Source organism: Pseudophryne corroboree, chromosome 10, assembly GCF_028390025.1.
Source record: "Pseudophryne corroboree isolate aPseCor3 chromosome 10, aPseCor3.hap2, whole genome shotgun sequence".
NCBI classification, from domain to species: Eukaryota; Metazoa; Chordata; class Amphibia; order Anura; family Myobatrachidae; genus Pseudophryne; species Pseudophryne corroboree.
In genome coordinates, this window is record NC_086453.1 from 101,204,617 (window position 1) to 101,216,915 (window position 12,299).

The 12,299-nt window shown below is 43.9% G+C and overlaps 1 protein-coding gene across 4 annotated transcripts in view; it reads left to right on the plus strand.

Annotated features, from left to right (window-relative positions):
- Positions 1 to 1,727: 1,727 nt before the first annotated feature.
- Positions 1,728 to 12,299, plus strand: part of LOC134966140 (serine/threonine-protein kinase SBK1-like) — a 28,905-nt gene continuing 18,333 nt past the window's right edge. Inside the window, exons 1-3 of one of the 4 annotated variants that reach the window (XM_063942663.1) lie at positions 1,728 to 1,963; positions 2,170 to 2,289; positions 6,676 to 6,812. The gene's annotated coding sequence lies outside the window, so the exon portion shown is untranslated. The remainder of the gene's footprint in view (positions 1,964 to 2,169; positions 2,290 to 6,675; positions 6,813 to 12,299) is intronic. The other 3 variants (XM_063942664.1, XM_063942662.1, XM_063942661.1) reach the window with 3 other exon arrangements.

The following is a 12,299-nucleotide window of genomic DNA, read 5'->3' on the forward strand; positions in this document are numbered from 1 at the left end:
TGCACACATCCATTGATTCTGCATCAATGGGTTAGCGCACATTAACCCAGGGTTTACTGCGCGGGGAAAAGGCTGTTTTATTGAATAGCTCTGGGGGTGAAAACTAGTGCTACAGTAATCCCAGCGTGGCAAACTCCATGGCTAATTGGATTACCCCTTACTGTTAGACTTGTTATACAGTACAGTAAAATGGGAGAATTGGGTCAGCAGCATCAGAAATGAGAATCGGCCCATAGATGTATGGGCCCCATAACAGTCCCTGCTGTTTACAGGCATAATTATTTATTTTTAATCTATGGTGTATTTTCATTTTATGATCAACAATTTTCCATCATAGCCTAAGCACTTTACCATTAAATTAATTATTGTGAATTAATTATTACATTATATATTATTATTATTATTATTATTTATTAATTTACGTTGATGCATTGCAGATTCAGAATGGTTCATGTTGTAGACTAGACCCTGTCCCACCTGCTTACAAGTACAAAGTGCAGGCTGCTATAAAAAGGCAGTGGTATGTACTAGGGGTGGCCATTGTAAACCCACTGCTGGCAACCATCAATGTTCCCGATTCAATGGAAATGCTTTTACCATTTAATGCTGGTATTGCAATATTGCCACCATTGTATGCTTGTTTCTAATGGCTCACCCCATGGTTGATTAGTTCCAATCAGCTGTGACAACTGAAGGCTGTTCTATTGTACATGCACACATTTTTTAGTTTGCATTGCAAGCTAAACAGTCATCGTTGGCTAAATCAAGGTATGTTGCAATAGCCATTCCTAGTAGGTATTGTATGCAAACTGCACAGTACAAAGTTCACAAGTTTCTGACATCACAGGTAAGTGTTGCTTGCCTTGCTTTTAGACTTGAGGTAAGTGGGAAATTCCAAATCAATCTTAGTCTCAACACAGACACAGACTTGTATTAAACAGAAGTGTTGAACGCAATAAAATCTGTACCACTCATCTCTGGTAATTAGCATGCTGGTCTGACAGATTGGCACATTTATGGGCACAAGTAGCCTGGCGAGTCAGGAGAAGGAAATTATGATCAGAGAAGGAGGGTTGCAGGCTGATCAGCAACATGCGATCTCCCTCATTCCATGCCAGAAGGACCGATATTCTAGGTCCTGACTGATAGGGTAGCTAGTAGCTACTAGTCGCCATTAGTTATTAAGCACTGTCCACACGTTTGTAATGTGGCTCGGGAGGGCACGTGAAAAAGTCTGAATGGAATTTTTTAGTGGTACCTAAGGACATTTTGTGGCATGTTCGTGGTTTAAGTACCATGTGGAGGTCATTTAAATCTTTTTTTTTCTTTTGCTTTTATAAATGTAGATTATTAGGTGTAGAAAAAAACTATTACTATTAGCTAATTGCTATGAATAGGTATTATTTAGGGGGGGGGGGGGGGGGGGGGGGACTGCTAAAAAAAGTCCAATACATGCATATGAAAAATGCATCAGGCAGACGGCCCTCCAGAAGGTGACATGCAATTAAATGTTGTTGGGTTTTTTTTGTGTTCTTTGCAGTCAGCTATAATACACCAATATGAAAAGCAAGAATAATAAATTGAGGCCTTGATTAAAAAAGAAAAACAGTAAAACTTGTATGCTAAAAAAGGCTCTGGTTCAAACTGGTTTAATAATGTTAACAACAAGTACTGTAGATGCTAGATGAGGGAACAGCGCAGAGCATCTAAATTTAGAAACACTTCTGGAAAGAGCTTTATAAATGACGGTCATACAGATTCACCTCTAGCTCCATTTAGTTTAACCTGCCAAGACTATAACACTGGCCGTTCCTACAGCTGCACAGTGAGAATTAAAAGTGTTAGTCTGTCAGTTACTGCAGAAGCTGCAAAAACAACCTAATACTGTGACTAAACCTTTGTGCTAGGATCAAGCAGCAATATTGCAGTTGGAAGGAGTACGTCAGACCTTCCCTTAAACAAGGTATGTAATCACCACTCAATATTTATGCTATGCTTACAAATATTCATGCATTCAGAACTAAAGAGAGATAAATATCTAAATTTGCATAATGCATGCTACATACTATTTTAATTATAATGCATTTATAAATAAACAAATTGCTCATATTGTACATAAAATAATTATTAAAAATTTTTAAAAAGCCCCTGTGATATTTGTTTTTGCAGTTACAAATGGATCTTTAAAGAAAGGTTGAGATGTGATATCTTAGTAATAGAGAAAGGAGAAAAATACGGTTACCTACTGTAGACATCTAGCGGTCCATGTGCCTGAGTTTTCTATGATAGGTATGCTAACTGTAGGCATTTGAATAATTGTGATTGCACTTTTTTGCAACATGCAACTTGATATTTGCAACTTGTTCTAGAGTTTGGAAAGACTGTGTGATTGGAGGTTTAGGCAGAAATTGTGGAATTTAATACTTGCAAAAAGATGGATTTATTTCATGTGCAAAAATATTCTGTAGCTACTAAATTCAATCAAGGACACAAATAACATGCTATGTTTCTTCTTACATAAGGAACTGTGTAAAGTGCATGATCTCTGTATACGTGACACTCAATATTCCAGTGATAGCATATGCATGCATAAATAAAGGATTGGTATAAGGTATCCTTTTATTAGTTTATATTTATGCCCATGGATCTTCACAAATGCCAAAATGTGCACATGGCTGCAGCCACTTGTATTGCTACAGTACATATGCCAAAAAGTCCAGTTCAAGCACCCCCTCTACCCCTGCCGTTGCATAGGAGAGAGAGAGAGAGAGAGAGAGAGAGAGAGAGAGAGAGAGAGAGATGGGCGGGCTGCACCATGGACCATTGGCAGGGTGGCTTCTGCACAGATAAACCTTGGAGCTGAAAGTCAATAGTAGAAGGATCCTCACACTGATGTCCTGATGCTAACTGTGGAGAGGTCCACATGAGAGAGAGGTCTCCAAGTTGATGAGTACTCAGGCTGCAAGACCAGGGCATATGAACATCTAGGCTGGCTACCAGTCCCTCAAACTAGAGGAAATTAAAAATGATTGGCTGTGGCAGGAAATTTAAGTGTTAAATTTGAGACCTTTGCTGAGGTGTGGTTGGAATCGATTATATAATGGCCTTACTGTAAATGTCCATTTAGCAGTTACGCAGTGAGAGCTGGAAGGAGACCCTGCCCCTCACAGCTCTCCCTGGTTACCTGACTCCTGGACAAACAGTGTCTACAGTATTCTTCCTTCAGCACTATTTGGATGTACAGGACTGATCTTTACCCTCAGTACCTCGAGGTGGTGAACCCCCTGCAAGACCACTCCACTCCAATACACACACAACTGGTTATGATGTATGCTATACAGGATGTAGGAACACAATTTCTGGTTCAAGGCAGTGTTGCAGGAGCACAGGAGCTTGGGTGTATCCCATAGCATTGGAATAAGTAAGGAGCCTAACAGTGTTCTAGATTAACTATAGTTACCTAAAACATTCTGATTTTCGATAGGACATTTCCGTATTGAGGTCTTTGTCTTGCCGTTGTTATCAGGACTACATTGTACACATTTGCTTATCAGTTGAGAGGTTTGTCCAGGGGCAGATTTATGAGTCACTTTGTCTTTTGCCACAACATTAATGGCCACCCCCACAGCTCAATGATATTATTTTTATTATTTGGTTATAATTGGTGATTGCCAGTATAATATAATAACAATATAATAACAAAACAAGCCATGAGTTATTAAATGTCATTGATATGTTCACCACTTGCTGGGTGTGGGGCTGCATTTAGAAGCTTGTTTTATTAAAGTCAAGTCACTGGCAGTAAATAAAACAAAAAAACACACATACAAAGGAGCGCTAATAAAAATGGAATAAAAATTGGAAAGCTGATAAAATTTGAAAGCATTTATTATACATTAACAATATTAAATTAGCATTATGAAACAGATATTATACTAGCAAATTACTTTTACCATCAAAAGATTTCACAATAAAAATATAATAAAATGCAAAAGTTTCACCTTTGGCTATGAAATGCGTGAGAGGTATTATTATTTGCAGCTTCAATGGACCTTTTGGATCACACTTAGTGACATGCAGCTTATATGGACACAGGACCTTATTCAGGTTGGATCGCAAAAGTTGTGAATCGCAATCTGGCAGATTATCGAATGACTGCACATGTTCAGCGTTTGCACTCTGCGTGCACAGCCGCGAATAGCAATTATTTATGCAAATGCATTGTGCTTCAACGCAATCACATTTTGATTGACAGGTAGCCAGCGTTTATGGGAGGAAACATGGCGTTTTGTGGGTGTGTTTGAAAAAACGCAGGTGTGGTAAGGCGTTTTTTGGGTGGGTCTCTGACGTCAGCGATGATCACTTCCAGTCTCTTGTGTATGACAAATTGTGGACGACTTTGCCTGGCGCTGATGAAAAAACTCTTTGATGTTCCGTTATTTGCGTAAGGTTTTGCGGTCAGGACGCGTATTGCAATTGCATTTTCGCAATTCGGCATTGGGCGTTTTTTCTCTATTTCTGGGCGGCAACTATTTAATCGCAGCAACTGCTTTTTAGCAAGATTAGCGATCCACTGACAGTGTCACATCGGCACATCCTCTGACAGTGTCAAATTTGGGACATTCATTGCAGTGTCAAATCATGACATCCATTTCAGTGTCACATCAAGACATCCATTTCAGTGTCACATCGGGACATCCATTTCAGTGTCACATCGGGACATCCATTGTATGGACCTAACTGAACAGTTGTGGGTTCTGGCGATAAACTACAGCCAGACATTGTTCACCACTGATCATCTCTGGTGAGACACACTGCCAGACTTTATAGGGTACATTTCTATGGGGGCTGCAAAGCAGTCAGATTTACCAAGCTCTGGAATGTGAAGATGGCATTAGCCGCTGTAGCCTATGGTCTACACAACACAGAAATTACTAGTAGAGGGTTCCTCCAGAACCCTCCCCAACAATGTCGGCCACACATGTGTCTTCAGCAAACTGTACAAGTGCAGACAGGCCCTGGCTCCCGATCATTTTACTTCTTATATATCATAGTTATGGTCTCCTTTTGGAGCCCCTGTCCCTGCAGATGAATAATGATACATTCAGGTGATCTATAATATCTTATCGTCACAAATAGCAGCTACTGTATAAGAAATTATAGTTATCGGGTCTAAAACGGATAGTTAAATAGGGGTTGGGAGGACAAAGGGGAGAACAGAGGTGGGAAGTGAGGAACATATGAAGTGGGAGGTGAGAAGAACATAGGGCTGGTCTCAGAAGTGGGGCCAGCCTGCAGTAAATAGCCACACATTGTAGAGGTTGGAGCTGGGTGCTGGGGGAAATAGGGTCCTGGATGTGGACGGCGAAGGGCTGTGGGGTGGTAGGCGGTGGAGCAGCCATAAAGGGGATTATCTCCCTCCTGACAATGCCCATATTAAGTGCAGATGGCATCAGCACTGCGCCTCTTGACCCAATACTTTATCACCTCTCAAATATTTTTTGGGGGAGGGGGGTAAGCCACCTCCTTGCTCCCCCCTTCCTGTTCCAGTGCCTATGATTGCAGCCACCTGCACTGGTTTTGCCTATCATTTTGACCATAATTAATTCTATTTGGCTGTGGAGCACCAACCCCAGGCACTCCTGAAAGAGTCTCACGGCACCCCAGGATTCCGTAGGCAACCAGTTTGGGAACCACTGTACTAGTATAAAGTCCATTTCATATAATAAATGTATAATAAATGCTTCTGAAAATATCAACTTTCCAATCTTTAATCCCTTTTTTTATTAGCACTGCTTTTGTGTGTGTTTTTTTCTGTTCCCTAACTAATTATTCAGACCTCCCAGAAGGCCTGACTCAGGGCCTAATTCAGATCTGACTGCTGCCGTGCGTTTTCGCACAGCGGGCGATCAGATCCGAACTGCGCATTCATATGCACCACACTGTGCTGGTGCGTAGCATGGTTGCAACGGGCATCGGCGCCCTGCAACGGGATGGTGCAAAAAATCAATCTGCACGGGCGATCGCAAGGAGATTGACAAGAAGAAGCCATTTGTGGGTGGCAACTGACCGTTTACTGGGAGTGTCAGGGAAAACGCAGGCGTGTCCAAGCGTTTTCAGGGAGGGTGTCTAACATCAAATCCGGTCCCGATCAGCCTGATGTGATCACAGCGGCTGAGTAAGTACTAGGCTGTTTAGAGACTGCACCAAATCAGTTTGTGCAGCTCGGCTACACATGCAAACGCACACCTGCCCAGCGAAAACCAACTCCCCCTGTAGGCGGCGACTATCTGATTGCAAAAATCGCTGCCTAGCGATCAGATCTGAATTTCCCCCTCAGAGTGGGACACAAATCATGTGCATCTATGATTTCTCTCGGATTCGCAAGTGAGAAAATTTGCAAATGTCAGCTTGAGCATTCCTCTTGTGTACTTCTGTGCGACCGGCTGAGCTAGCCCTGCGACGCCCACATATCTGAGTAATGCTGAACTGCGCTGGTGGATCCGATCATTTCATCAGTCGCAACATCAACGCGTCGAGCAGCCCCCACCTGGCGCTCAGCCTCCCTTGTAACTTTTTTATAAAATGGCCACTGTGGCTGCGATGCTGCAAAAAAGATTGCAGCCGCATGCTGTAACACGCCCATGACAACGCTTCTTTTTGCAATCACTTTAGGTCACCTCCCAGTCTCCACCCTGAAACGCCTGTTGATTGCAGATGCATCATCGCATGGAAAGTGATAAAATGGAGAGTGAAAAAGAACCAGCCAATCAGGTCCTAACTGCCAAGTCGCAGTGGTTTGTGTGTGCACAGTAGGTGTTTCCTAATATTTTAGTGCATGCGCAGTAGCACTGTAGCATTGTGCTCAGCTCGGAATCAGGCTAAGACTCCTATAAAGAGCAGCTGCAATTTACAGGAATTTATATATTGATCTATTGTTTTGCCAGGCCTGTAAACTGACTGACCGGACTCGGGCACATGTTAATTGGGCAGTTGGAAGCACCATATGATACACATGTCCTGTCTCTCCATAGTAATAAGCCAAGCGGCCTATTGGCTATTGTGATACCCATGTCCTGTCTCTCCATAGTAATAAGCCAAGGGGCCTATTGCCACCCCCAACAAGTGACACCCTTAGGCCTTAAGAGTAATTCAGTAGTGGGAGAGCAGCAGTGAACAAGTGCCACACCTGCCACTGGTTCATACAGCAGTAACTAGGTGCTTGCAAGGGACTTGGGGGGGGCAGGGGGGGGGGGGTTAGTCTAATGTTCACACACCCCTGTCCTGATCCAGCTGCACATGATCACGGAAGTCATTATACTGACGTCGGGATCCCGGTCATTAGAATGCCGGTGGGGAAGGGGGGGCGAGGGCAGCGAAGCCCCTTGCAGGCTCGGTGGTGAGCTTCACTCGCCACAGGTTCTATTCTCCCTCCATGGGTGTCGTGGACACCCACAGAGGGGGAATCACCTACCTCGCCGGTATTCTGGCGGTGGTATGGTGCCTCAGGTGGGATCCCGGTGGCAGTATTGTGACAGCCGGGATCCTGTCCATCGGTATGCTGACCGCATACCCATCTGGGATAGCACTGACTGTCCTGAAATCAGAAGTGCAGAAACATTGCAGTCACTGTCAGTGCATCATGCCGGGCTGTCCCTCTGTGCTAATCTGGGTATGAGGGTTCTCTGAAGGGATGCAGTTAAAATGCCGCTGGGCGGGATCCCAGTGGCCAAAATACTGACTCTGGAATCCCGCCCGATGCCCAGAATCTCGACATTCATATGCCGACAGAGGTGGGATTCCCAGCATCAAAATACCGACGGCACGAATCCCGATCGTACACTAAGCAGACGCACTTGCGTCCTGCCACGCGTACGGTGTAGGGGAAGGTGGTTTAGGTTTAGGCACTATTAGGGGGGTTAGGGGTAGGGTGTAGGGACGGAAAGGTTAGGTACTGTTTAGGCATCTAGAAGGGGAGGTTAGGTTTAGGCATCCCCAGGGAGGGTTAGGGTTAGGCACCCCCCGCGGAGGGTTAGGCACCCACTAAGGAGGGCTAGGGTAGAGGACAGGTGAAGTTAAGGGTGCAAACTACTGGTCTGTCGGGATTGTAAAGGACGGTATGCCGATGTTTGTATCCAGACCATCGGCTAACCGTCCATCGGCATTACCTACTGAACCCACTCTGAGCACATAAAGGAGCAAGAGGGTAGTCTGAGTTGGCATATACATGGGAATGAGGGAGACTATGAGGCATAAAAGAGAATGAGGGTGCTCTAAGGCATACAAAGGGGAATGGGGGGTGCTCTGGGTTGTTAAAGGGGCAAGAGATGGCTATGAGGCATATAAATGGGAATGATGGCTCTGATATGGCATATAAAGGGACATGAGGTGGCTATGAGGCATATAAATGGGACTGATGGCTCTGGTATGGCATATAAAGGAACATAAGAAGGCTATGAGGCATATAAATGGGAATGAGATGGCTGGTATGGCATATGAAGGGACATGAAGGGATTTGGCCACACCGCTGGCAGTGGTAATGGGAGTATCCATATTTGTAAATCATTTAGATTCAATATTTGAGATGATACGGCTTTACTGCAGTTAGTACATACAATATTACCACAACATTTTTACTACCAGAAGTTTGTGCCTGTTCTACACTTAAGGGTTGAACTGGCCCACAGGGGTACAGGAGAAACCACCGGTAGACCCCACTGCCTGGGGGCCCACTCCTTCCTCTAGGGATCAGGTTCCAGACTGTGCACTTATATTATACATAGCAGATATGTTGCATTATGCTATACAAGTCTATTGTGTATTTCAAGCCTCTGTGGAGGCTGGCCACACCCCCTCTGTAGGCTGGCCACACCCCCAAGTATGGGCCCCTATAACATCATTCCCCCGGTGGGCCCTTCATGCCCCAGTCCGACACTGCTTAAGGTTGCTGCTCCACCACTTTCATGCAACATATTTCAGAAGCACGTACACTGACAGGATTATGACCGTCAGCCTGCTTTGAGCTTGGTTTTCATACCCAACACTAAAGACTAATAGACACTAAAGAAGCTTTGCACCATAATCCACAGCATTTTAGTATTTCACATCTTGCTTACCTGTGAGTACACTGCTACACTGCCATTCTTGCAATTTTCTGCTGTACTTTTTGAATAAATAAAGTTACATTAAAAATAGTAAAGAAAAAAACCCTTTAAAAAACAAATCATCTTAAATGAATGCAGCTGACCTGATTTTTATGTCTTGTTCCTGGCGGTGTTTTAGACTGCTTGGGATATCTCTGTCTCTTACACCGTGGACACCACTAATCTCTGACTTGAGGGCACATCTTGTCCTATACTTTGTATATGAAGAAGTAATTTTACACATGAGGAAGTTTTGGTAAGCTGAAGAAGGTGGTATGCATATTACATATGCAAGGGTGAGAGGTTGAAGGAGAAAGTGGTTGCGAGAGGAAGTGAGGGGCAGCCCAATTAGTGGCCTGGAGGTTGGTGGTAGCGGTTAGGGGTAGTAGAAAAGGATAAGCAGGTGATTATAATAGCAGAGACTGGAGACAAGTTACTAGTGGTAGATGGGACGATTTGCTGAAGTGACAGGGGTGATGACATAGAAACAGGAATGTGACACACAGTAACAGGAGTGTTGATACACAGTCATGAGAGGAGCCCACACATGAAGCGGTAATACGGTAATAAGGGGAAGGTCGATGCCTAAACACAGTAACTATTTATGGCCTTCTCAGCATCCAGAGAGCATAGAAATGTGTTCCTGACAGTGATCAATAGATCACTATTTACAGGTCCACATGAACTGCATTAACTGGAATGACAATACAGTAGAAGCCTTAGCAATCATTTGGTGCAGAAGGAACAGGACACTTCTAGCATACACTCTGAAGAGAATTTTCTCTTACGGTGATAAACATCATTTGCATTTTTTTTTTGATATGCAAATAATGTTTAGCATTATATGACAATCTGGTGAGGAGACAGCTTACTGGGCTGAGAGAAAATCCTCTAACTAACTAACTAACTAACTAACTAACTAACTAAATAAAGTAACTTCAGCCAATGTACTCTATATAAAGCAAAACCAATTTTAATAGAAATGAGTATGATTTAATATGTAAAATAAAAAATAATCCAAAAATGCTTATACACGGTTGCATATCAATATATCAGTCTATCAGAAGGGAGAACAGACAAATCATACAAGGATTAAAATTCTATATTTTACATATTTTCCACTGCCTAGTTCACACCTGAAATGCCCTATTATTCGGAAAGATAGATCAGGCCAAGCTGCATCCGATTCAGAACATGATGGACATAGGTGAAAATGCATAAATATATATTACATCAACGATTTTCCTGCGCACCTCTAAGAGATGCGAGGAAAAATCTGCAATGTTAGTCGTCAACATGTGCCATTCTGGAAAGAACATCGAGGCTATTGCGCAGAATTGAATTGTCCCCTATGCGACCAAGCTTTGCTTGTAGCAGTAAGAATGGATATCTTTAAAAGCTGGACTGTTAGGGTGCCTTGAGGACTGAGTTTTGTAACCTGTGGCCCTAAGAATAACACTTCACCATCAAAGTGCAAGCCAGCAAATATTACATCTTTGGCCCGATTCACACTCAGAGATCCATTCAGAAGCGCCTATTGGCGGTCGTCCGTCTTCGAGTTTCTGCAAATGCCGCTACAAACTACTTCACTGCTGTGCATCCATGTGGCCAACTGTGCAAGGCCAGAGATGGCCACTTTGAGTGCACAGTTGCTCTGTAATACTGATTGGTGGGCCCTCATCTACCACCATTGGTTGCATAATCGAATATTGCACCAGCACTATGGTATGTGCAGTTTCTCTGTCTGATTGTGGCCTCCTATGCTTGCAGCTGTGCGCTTGGTAAAGCAGCCACTGCATTGACACGCCCCCACACACTCTCATAACACGCCCACTGAACGGAAAATTCTTGCATGCACTAGTAGCCACCGCTCAGGATCACTTTTCCTCCACCTTTCTGATACTGTATGAATGAATCACGGCAGCAGCATCTTTGTGTGTACACCCAGGGTGTCGCATACACCCTTGGGGTTTTCAGAGATTTTCATGCATGGGCAGTTGCAAATGATCGTTCAGCTACTTTGGGTGCATTGTGTGCAGATTGCATGCATATCAGGCACCTTGTGTCCAGATCCAGCACTCATGCAGGGCCAATGATTTTAGAACTCCTTTGGTGCTGGGCTACCTCTCAGATCAGTAATTAGGGATTTTGCTACCATCGATGCCCGATGTTGAGAAAACATTGGCACATCAGTCCGATGGCCCAGGTCTGCGCATGCACTGCATGGGTTTCTACCGATGGAAAACCATCAACCATTGATGGTACAGCCTTCATTGGTCATCACTGTCAGGAAGTCATGCAGATGTTTTGTTGAAACCTCAACAACCTCCTGAACCTCTAGGAGCAAGTGAGAGATGATTTAAAGTCTTTGTCATCTAGTAGTTACGCAGTGTCTGGGCTGTACAAACATTTGGGTTCCCTAGACTATATGGCCACAGGCTCAGTTCAGCATGTCAGTGCACAAGTATTAGGGAATACACAGGCAACGTTTCCAAGGCGTTTATGGCTATTATGCTCTGGCCCTGCTTAAGTGTAATGCTGTAGAAGTTCTATTGGCGGGATATACTGTAGACATGTGAAGGTCCTGTAGAGACAAACAGTTGTGTAAGTATCAGAATTTATTCTAAACAATTATAAACATGTCTACAGTCTTGTAATGTCAGAGAAACTGGGGGATTTGGTAAATTCCATGTGGTCTCCCTGGAGAGCTGTAATCACTCTTTGATCCCCACTGCATCCCTAGTGGAGTGGCCAGGAAGGGGCTTAGTGACAACTGGCCTGATTATAAGGTAGGAGTAAAGCAAACAAGAACAAGTAACTGTGCAGCTTGGCATACCCATGTTGCACTGCAGGTGGGGCAGATTTAAAAATATGTGTAAACATAAAACTGTCCTGTCTTTGAAGGCTACATGCAAAAGCAGCAAGTATTGAAAAAAATGTCCCCCCCCCCCCCCCCCCCCCCCGCCCCCTTGCATTGCAACATGGTTTGTCCAGGTGCAACATTACTTGCTCTTTTTGCTTCACCCCTAACTCAGAATCAGACCCTGCATTCATAGCCATTTGATTCATTATAAGCCCAAGCCCCCCATTGAGTGATGGCAACAATCACAGCATCACGCAATGGTGGTGGCCCCATCCCCTGCTACATAAAGCCAT